Genomic DNA, 10,330 nt, shown 5'->3' with positions numbered 1-10,330 from the left:
GAGAGGAAACTGGCAGCTGAAAACAAACCAGCACCTGAACCAACACCAACAATAGGGCACCTGAAGTAGGCACAGGTCTGAAGAGCTGAGGATGCTCCAGTTCTGCAGGAGGTTAACTCTATTAACATGACAGAGCTGCAGAAAAACAGAAGTGGAATTACACATCTTTCAAGAAGTGAATCTGAATGCTTCACCTCTTCCCAAGGAAGTTTTTTGTTAGGGTGAATTCTCCTGTCTGAATTTCTAATGATTTGGGCTCAGAGAAAGAAGTGGCAGTAGCTTGTGCTCATTGTAAGAATCCAGTTGTGTTTCAAGGTGAGGAAATAAATCCTAAACCAATTATCTGTATTAGCTACTCCAGTTAGTGAGGTTTAAAACAGCACAGGCAATACTAATCACACCTTTGTGACTCCCCATTGAATCAGAAGAAAAGACACCTGCGTTTGTAAATGTTTTGCTGCTCAAAAGCAAGTCCTAAATACTGGGCACAACCACGCTTTGAGCAGAACTGGGATTGTGGGCAGCTGCATCCCTGGAGGAGAGGGATGGCAGTGTACAGACCTGTGGAATATCTGCTGTCAGCCACAGGAGGGCAAACCGAGCTCAGCCAAACTACAGAAACCAAAGCACAGCAGCCAGACCAAGGCAGGACCGACTGAAGAAAATACAGAATATTTCTCGGCATCCTCCAGACCAAACATCCTTGGTTTTTTTGGTTTTTTTTTTTTTTTTTTTTGTTGGTCGATGTTGGTTTGTTGTTTGTTTGTTGTTTTTTTTTTTCCACTACACATTAGCAGCTCTGGAAGGAGCAGCAGAGAGCATGGAGGGGACCAGCCCAGAAGGGACAAGCTTGTTGGGACTGTGGCCACCAGCACAGGATCTCCCAGGAGCCAAACTGATTTTTTGCAAGCCAAATCCCAACTTGCAGTGGTCTGAGGAGCAGAAAATCAGGCCCCAAAAGCTCCCCAGAGGTCAAAAGGTTTGCCAATCACAGAGCTGAGAGCTGAGTAAACTTATTTGGTCACTGCAGACACTGCAGCTATTCATAATTCCCCTTCAATTGAAAATAATTTTGGGATCTGAAAAGAAGACTGGTGTCCCATAAATGCTGGCATCTCCCCAGCAATCAGTGAAGTTCCCTGGCGGCTGGCCAGGCACATCCACTGCTGGCAGCAGTAATTCCTTCTCATTATAATGTTTATACCTGCCTAAAGCTGAGCCAGGTGAGCTGGCAATATGCAGCAGAATGGCAAAGGTCTCACATCCAGTGAAGGGTCAAGAAGGTCACTCTGGAGGTTTTTTTATCACTGGATGAAAGCTTGATCCAAATTCACACCCCTCAAAGTTTTGGAGTTCCCATTGTCAAGTTTCTGCTAGACATCAGCCTTTTACTTTGCCCACAGATGTGCTTTAGTTTTCATTACAGAGATGGTGAAGGTAACCTCTAGATGACATTTTTGTAACTCAATTCAAGAGTTTTTTAACTTGAGCATTTAAGAATATTTTTTAAAAGCAAATCTTGGTGGTTTTTTCTCCTTAGAAAGATGAGACAGGTGTTTCTCAGCTTTGCTGCAGGACCTGTGGGAAATAATGGGTGCTTATTTTATGCCTTTTCCTCCTAGCTTAGAGCTGTTATATACAGATTTGTTTTCTTCCCCACTTGGAAGCATTCTTTTTTTTCTCACTGTCAAGTCAAATCTGGGGGGTATCCAACAGAGACTGAGGGATGCCCAAGATTTTAATTTTTGCATTCTATGTTCACAGCACCCCAAGGGAAAGTTACTTCAACACATATGTGTTGGAAAGCATGACCAGAAAAAGACAAAAGGTTGCCTCCACCTTCACTGGGAGTGAGAAATCTCTGCCCAAGGTGTGCTCTCCTCCAAATGCACATTTTAGCTCAGCTAAAAAACCACATCTTCCAGTCTAAGAAAAACCAGCATTTTTAAATGCAAAAGGCATACAAACAGACTTCCCAAAATGATCCTCCCAAAGAAGGAGAACCAAGGGAAAACATTCCTTCAGGGGCCACCTTAAAAGTAAAAGCCAGCTGTGAATAGGAGCCCACAGCACACCAGATCTGTCACCCTGCTTTCCTCCAAAAAGCCCAAAAGCTTTAAAATGGGAGGTTATCTAACTCTGTCTTGTGGTTTTCAAGCCAGTCACATCACCCTATTGGCCACCCTCATGCTTCCAGGCTGATTTTATTTAATTCAAGCAGTCTGATCACAAGAGTGGGAGCTTGAGCCCTAAGGAAAATACTGATTATCATGAGACTCCTGAGTAAAAAGAACAGGAGGGAATGGTGAAGTGCAGGGGTCTTTAAACACAGAGGCTGTGTCTCATACCTGTGCCATTTGCCTGTTTCTGCAGGAAGCCTGGTTCCTTCCCTTGGGTGGCAGGCAGTTGAGCATCTGAGACCTGAATTTGCAAGTTCCAGGTGTATTTCAAAAGGAATTGGAAAGATCCCCTCACTTGTCTGCAGGTATTTCAATCCCATCACTCAGGCAGGAACTGAACAGCTGCTACATTAAAGGGAAAGCCCACACCTCAGAAGCAGAAAGGAGGAAGATGTTACAAGCAGACCCGAGCAAAAGGCAGCTTATGATTAAGTCATGAGCAGGTAATTAGGGGTGTAAGAGCACTGAAATACCCTCACAGATCTTTTCTTTGAGGCCTCCACCTCGGGGAGGCAAGAGGCTCAGCTCTAAGTGCCTGCAGGATCTGTGCCAGCCCTTCTTTGTCACAGCCCCCTGCTCATTTCCAGGCTTGCTACAAGGAACCAGGCTAAATAAAGCAGGACCTGGTGAAGGGAACTGGTGCCAGTTTGCTTGTGTCAAATTAAATCTGAAGTTAAGTAATAGGAAAGACTGAATTTTAGAGGAATTGAGCCCGTGGTAGCTGGGGTTCTGATGCACTCATGGTCTGTTATTTAAATTGCCCCAGTTTCACATTTCTAGGGTTTTTAGCTCCTGGTTGCAATGGGGCAGCAACCAGGCAGGAAAAATGGGATGCACCAGAGCAAGGATGGAAAGAAGGGATAAGGCAGCAACTGAGGAATCAGGGAATTCCTACCAGACTGTGGGATGCAAGAAGGTGCACGCAGGCAGAACAAAAGAGCATTTTTACTAAAAGAAGGGAGGGACAAGAACAGCAGAGCCAGAGATGACAGGAGTTGGCAGGGGCAGACAGAAGCAGGGAGACACTGCCATTGAAAAGTTTGGATGACAAAGTGATACTGAGGGTCAGCAAATGCAGGAAAAGAGGAGGGAGTCAAAGGGTCTCTCCATATGAGGCTGTTCTGAGGAGGGTCAGGGTTTTGCTTCTTGAATTTGGGGGAATAAGGTCTATTTTTAAAAATCCTTGGGCTCTTTCGAGTTAACTCTGGTTGAGTTAATTTACTCTTTGCATATAATTAGTTTTTGCTGCCAGGCAGTCATATTTGCCATTTTTGAGTCTAATTAATCATTAAGGCACCTGGAGTCTTTCTGTGAGCATTTGAGAAATTCCATCTGTGTAAAGGGAGGTTTGCTTGGGTTTGTGTCTACTGCAAACAGCCTTGCAAGCCAGGGACAGCTGACACCACCCCAAGGCTGGGTGCTTGTCATGCTCAAAACCTGACTATCAGGAATCTGGGTGCACTTCTTAGTCAAACTCTATACTCAGAATATCTTTCCCTGCAACAGTCGAGCTGCTTGGTGGAGAAATAGATGTTAAGAAGCTAAGTGGATGTTAAAATGGAGTAAAAATACTTCCTTGTCTGTATGTCTTAACAACCTGGGGCTGCAGGTTCACTTCTGCCCATTTTTGCAGGGAGCAAAATGTAGGATCTGCTAAAACCAGGTGAAGAGAGGAGGAGGTGAAGGAAGAGGAGGAGGTGTCTGAAACCCAGCAGGACTCAGCCCAGTGGAGACCTTGAGGGGAGATCTCACAATGCTCCTCTCAAACTTCAGGCAAGTGGTGAAGTATTTTAAATGAACTCACATGAGGTCACCTGGGCAGCCACCAGGAATTCAAAGGGTGATATTTCTAATGGAAAGGTCTGTGGATATCAAAACTCACAATAGAAACCTAAATTCTTACCGAGTGACTCAGATGAAGGAAATGAAGCATATTCCTGTCTACCACTGAGTTACTGGAGCTGCACTTTGCATTTTTGCTGTTACCATTAAAGTAATGATTTTGACTGACAGGAGCTCATTTTTAATTAGCCAGATCAACCAAGGCACAACATCAGCGTTTCTGAAAGCATCTGAAAAAGCAGCCTAATTCTGCAAGAAAAGCTTATTTCCATTTGAAGATTAAAGGTTCCCGACAGCAGCAATATGTTTCTATCTGCCCTTTCAAAAGGAAGACTTGAAAACATCAGCCTGTACCACATGAGAGATTAAAAGATACAGGGAGATAACTCGCAGCCAATCCTGCTCCTCCTAGGTCTTTCTTCCTTAATCCTGTCCAGCAACAGCCTTTAGCAACAACACTATAACCTCATTAATCAAGGATTATTAGTGAGAGATGTTAATGCAGCATTTTTACCCACCCATCTCAGAAGCACTCTGAGTGCACCATCAGCCCCAAATTCACCAAGAGAATCCCGTGAAGGGAGGAGACCCATCCTGCTTGGGAGAGTGGGTTGGGCTGGAGCAGAACCTGCCCACCCACCTGGGGACAAGGGCAAGGGCTGCTCCTTGGCTCCAGGGACCAGAGATCACTTTTCCCAGCAGCTTGGCTCCAAGAGCAGGAGGAGAAAGCTGCCTCCCAGCTCAAATGTTGCTGTGTGAGGAGGGGCAGCTGGAAATGGGAGGGAGAATGGATGACTGAGATACCAAAGCATCATCTGCCACAGCTTTGCTCTCCCATCCTATCTGGTGGGGATTGATTAAATCCACACACATAGCACAGCAGCAGCCTCTTATCTCCACTGCTTCTGTCTCCAGGAGTGCTCCTGCTGCTTGAGACATTTTTAACCAAACATTTTCCTGACGTGTAATGCTGCTCCAGAAAACCTTCCAGCTGCTGGGAGCAGTGGGCAGGGAGGCTGGAAAGGGTGCAGACAGACACACAGACACCCCACGGGGCTTGCAGGTGGGTGCCACAGCGACCAGGGGGAGCCCTGGACCTCCCTTGCCTGTCACAACAAGCAGGAGCAAAAAGGGTGCTGAGCTGAGAACACACCCACTATTTTTACACCCCAACCAGATGTTTTCATTTTGATGAAAAGGGTCCAAAAGATTAATGGATTATTTTGTTTGTTCCAGTATGAAACAGACAGAGTTAAAAACCTTGAAAGCTGCAGCAAAGAGAAACTCCCATTCCCTGGACAGCTGTGAGTGGGATGGCTGCCAGCTGCAGGGCAGGGAAGCAAACCCTGCCAGAAAATATTCCTGCAGCCAGGCTCCACTGGTTTGGTTTCTCTTTCCCAGATTTCACAACCTCCTTGCATGAAGCACTGAAGGGCCTGAGCATTACTTTCTCCTGCTGCTGGGTGGGCCTATTTGGAAGGAAAAAGCTGAACCAAGTATTTCAATATAACAAATTTAAACTCCACAACCTCACAGGTAACCACTGGAAAACACTCAAAGAGATCTCTCCTTGTGGTGAGAACCCTGATGGTCTCCTGCTTCTGCAAACCACTGACTGTGCCCCTCTGCCTCATACCAGCTTTCCCAGACCTGCAACACAACCTTTTGCAAACCTTAGAGGAGCCATTTACAGTCTGATCAGCAAACTGTGCAACTGCACCTCACTCAAGGTGCAGCTGAGTATCTGTGCAAGGACTTATTAAGACACCCAGCTTTGGTTTAGGTCCTCTTTTTTATTTATTCTTGATTATCATTATTTATTTTATTTTTTAGCCAACATAGCCTCTTCAGAAACAGCCATTTCCAGGAATTGCAGCAAACTTGCACCACCTAACGACAACAGAAGAGCTTTTTTTTTTTTGTTTCAGAGCCAGAACTGACACAGCAGCTCAGCACTGCTCCCTGGTACAGCCTCTCAGCATCCTACCCCCAGCACCTCACATTTCTAAAGCCTCAAAAAAGCAGCACTTGACCCTAGCCAGCTGTTTGGAAGACACCAAGAGGGCCCCTGACCTGACTTTATCTTCTGCCCTGCTACATGTCCATCCATTGGGGATGAGCCTGGATGCTGCTGCCCCTCCAGGAATGACTGCACTTTGCAGAGGAGCTGCTGTGCCTCCTCACCTCTGGCTCAAGCATTTCTGGATTCCTTGTCACAAAGAGCCCTGGCCACAGAGAACTCTCCTTGCCTGATATTAACTTGTTTTTTCCTTCCCATGTATTTCAAGGCCTCAAAGACACCTTCTTCCCCAATATCATTTTCCTTCCACATAGGAAATTAATACCTAGAGCTTACCCCCACCCCACTGGCCTGGCAGGAAACCCACCCTGCACACAAATCCCAGACATACCTGGCACCCTGACACCACCCAGCCTTTCCTGGCCACTCCACAGCAGGCACTGAGGCATCAGTGCCAGCAGAAATACTGGGTCCCATCAACCTGTCCCCCAGCATCATCCAACCTCTGAGTGCAGCAGAGAGCCACAGATATTCCTGGGAGTACAGTGCCTGCCAACCACCAAAAAAATGCTATTTCTTCTTCAAAGTACAGAGCTGGCCAGATTTAGTGGTGGGCATCACCTCTGCCTCACACTGGTGCTGGGAAGCTTTTCTTCTGCTTTTCCCTGGAGGTAGGAAGGAGATGGCAAACTCAGCACAAGAGCTGAAAAGGAAGATGGTGTTTCTGGCCAGGCTCTTCCTAGATAATTCAGCTGCTCTTCAGCACACCCCATGTTTTGACCAGAGAAATAGTGTATTAATTCCAGTCCCATGTGCTGAGCTTTCTGTTGTGGGTATTGTGGATTTTGCTTCTATATTATAACAATTTGAACAGCATTACCACAGCTCCTACTCTTTCAAAGCCATGTACTTGTTGGGGAAAACTGGTTTATTCCCTCTTCCCCCATTCTTCCTGCCCCATGCCTCACTTTCTACCTGCTCTGAATTGATTTTTTTTTTCCCCAAGAATCAAAACAAGGCAATGGTGTCAGCATTTTCAGACTGTGTCAGCATTCAGGGATTTGTTTCATTTTCTGTATGAAAGTAACACGGGAAAGTGCTACTGCTGGGATTTGTGCAGTGCCTCCCCACTCCTTCCTAATTAATCTGTTTTTCAGAACCAGGGGCTTGCAGCAGGCAGAACCCAGCTCAAAAAACCTCCAGCTCAGGAGGAGAAAGATCTGGCCACAGGAACCACGTGTGGAGCCAGCCCAGAAGTGATGGGGAAAGTCTGAACAACTCTTGTGTCCAAGAATCTGTGTCTCTGAGTGCCACAAGACAGACAGAGCAAACCTGAACAACAGAGGAGCCCCAGGGTGGGTTGAGAGGTGGGACTTGATGGAGCTGTTTCAGAAATGCTGTAGTAGCTTCAGCTGACCTTGCCTCAGGCTCAGGAATTCTAGTTTTTAGGGCATATTGAGGCTTAGCAATTAGGTGAAGCTTCCTTCCTCAGTTGAAATAACACACAAATCCTTCCAGGGCAGTCAGCAGCTGGGGAAAAAAAACTCTAAAGAAAAAGAAAAAAAAGAAAATAAAAACAAAACAACAAACAAAAAAGACAAAAACAACCCCCCCCCCCCCCAAAACAAACAAACAGACAAAAAACCCACCAAAAAAACCCAACCCAAACCCAACATTGCTTTGGGAGAATTAGGGAGCTAATTAGGGTTTTCATAGTTCAGCTTCAAATGTTATTAAGGTGGAAAAGTGCTGCAAACCTGGACCAGTTTGCTGCAGAAAGCCAGAAGTACAATTCAGTTCTGCTCAGTGCCATGTCCAGCTACCCCTGATGACTTTAAAAATAAAATAACAGAGGCTGTGATGTTATATCCATGCTCCACGTGCAACTGTGACACAAGGAGTTCCAAATTTGAAAACTTCATTTTCTGGAAGCTTCCAAAGACAGAGGGAGAAGGCCACTTCCACAGCAGAGCTTGTTTAAAGACATGAATAAATAAATAAAAATTATGAATAAATTCATAAAAATCTCTTTCAATCTGACTGGCCTGATGTACTCTGACAGGAATTCTTCAGATCTTTGGGAGAGCCCAAGCAGCTCACTTGGATGTTATGGGTTTATACCCAGGACACATTACTCAGCACTTGGAAGACAAATTGGTGGCATCCAAATTTGGTGGTTTGGTTTGGTTTGCTTGGGTTTTTTTCCAAAGAATTCAGCTTCACACCAGCTTTGATGCTCAGTTTTACACAGCAGAGCATCTGCCAACTGGCAGCAAACGCCAAGCACAGGTAACAACCCCCATCCCACAAGAAAATACAGCAATTTCTTCAGCAGTTTTTATGTTCAGCTTTTCAACATCACCTACTAATATTACCCAATCCATTACTCTGCATAAGCTCATGAAAGATATGTCAGATTTGAAGTGTTTCAATCCATTTTCTTCCAACTCTCTTTTTGATATTTGGAAAAAATATAATAATGTCTCTCTGTATCAGTAGTTAAATGCAGAACAACCTACTGTAGCCTAGAAAACAATATTATTATTATTATTGTTGACTCTTTCTCCAACATTCCTTGCCCAGGACACTCCCTTGACTGTGATAAAGTAAGCACCAAAGAACTGCAGTGATCCAGAAAGTGCTTCCTGACTCACACAAAAGCCAGATTCTCATTTTTATTATAATATTATTTCTTTTTAAAAAATCATGTATGAGACAAGTCTTTTGATATTCAATAACCTGTTTACAGGAAATGACTTTACACAAAACATCAAATGACTTGACAGCAAATTGAATTTAAAATATGATATATATATATTTTTTTTTTTTTTTAAATGCTCATGAAATTCATATTGCTTTAAATATAAATTAGCAACAGTGCCAGGAGGGATGAATGTATTTCACTGCTTGACTGCAGATAATTTAAACTAACAGTTTTACCTGAATTCCCTGGATTCATTGTGGGGTGAAGGAGACTTCTGAGCTGCTCTTCTGCCTGGATGCACACATTCCCTGGAAATATCAGGAGACAAAGGGTGAAAGGAGGAGCCTTGGGACAGGCCCTGCCAGTGCCAGACCAAACCTGGAGCTGCAGAGAGAAAATCAGCAGCTGCTGAGGATGAAGGGTATCAATTTGTTTTCCCAGCCAGCTTTCCACCTTTATTCTGAGAAAATTAACTGCACTCCTGGACGTGTATGTATCCAAAATAAAAGTGAAACTACATCCTTACATGCTCTGATCAGTGTTTATCCTGCAGTGTTTTTCCTCACTTAAAGCAGCATTGTGCATCCCAATCAAATTCCAGATCTAATCACTATATTCTTCTGATAAAAATCCTTTCCACAGTCAGTATTCATTATTTTCTGCCCATCATTATTCTGTGCTTTTAAAGATTTGCTCCCTGCTCCCCCAAAGGAGAGCTGAAATGATGCACCCACATTATTTTGAAATGTCTCTCTGCTCCTGTGAGGAAAGAGACTCAAATTCAGGGTCTTACAATCATCTACTAAATCAACACAGATTTCATACAAATAAATCCATCCAAATAACAACACACATCTGATGGTTCATACCACCCTGACAGTCACACTCCCACAGATGACCAGGCTTGCATGAAATTTCCCCCAGAATTTCACTTCCAGTTTGAATTCAACCTCTTACATTGAGAAATAACTTTTCCCTTGCACAACCAAATACCTCTGGATTTGCTCTTTTTGCAGCGGAAGCAAACCAGGAGCAACCAAGGAGCAACCAACCCAGCTCCAGAGCAGCCAGACAGAGAGGGACCTGGGAGTCTGAATTGCCAGGAAGCTGAAGAGGAGCCAGCAGTGTGCCCAGGTGGCCAAGAAGGCCAATGGCATCCTGGGCTGGCTCAGGAACAGCGTGGCCAGCAGGTCCAGGGAAGGGATTCTGCCCCTGTGCTCAGCCCTGGGGAGGCCACAGCTTGAGTCCTGTGTCCAGTTCTGGGCCCCTCAGCTCAGGAAGGAGATTGAGGTGCTGGAGCAGGTCCAGAGAAGAGCAAGGAGGCTGGGAAGGGATCCAGCACAAGTCCTGTGAGGAAGGGCTGAGGGAGCTGGGGGTGTTGAGGCTGGAGAAGAGGAGGCTCAGGGGAGACCTCATCACTCTCTCCAACTCCCTGAAAGGAGGTTGGAGCCAGGGGGGGGTTGGGCTCTTTTCCCAGGCAACTCTCAGCAAGACAAGAGGGCACAAGAGGTCTCAAGTTGTGCCAGGGCAGGTTTAGGTTGGACATTAGAAAGAATTTCTTTCTGGAGAGGGTGATCAGCCATT

This window comes from Heliangelus exortis, chromosome 6, assembly GCF_036169615.1.
Source record: "Heliangelus exortis chromosome 6, bHelExo1.hap1, whole genome shotgun sequence".
In the NCBI taxonomy this organism is placed as follows: Eukaryota; Metazoa; Chordata; class Aves; order Apodiformes; family Trochilidae; genus Heliangelus; species Heliangelus exortis.
This window is presented reverse-complemented; position numbering follows the sequence as displayed.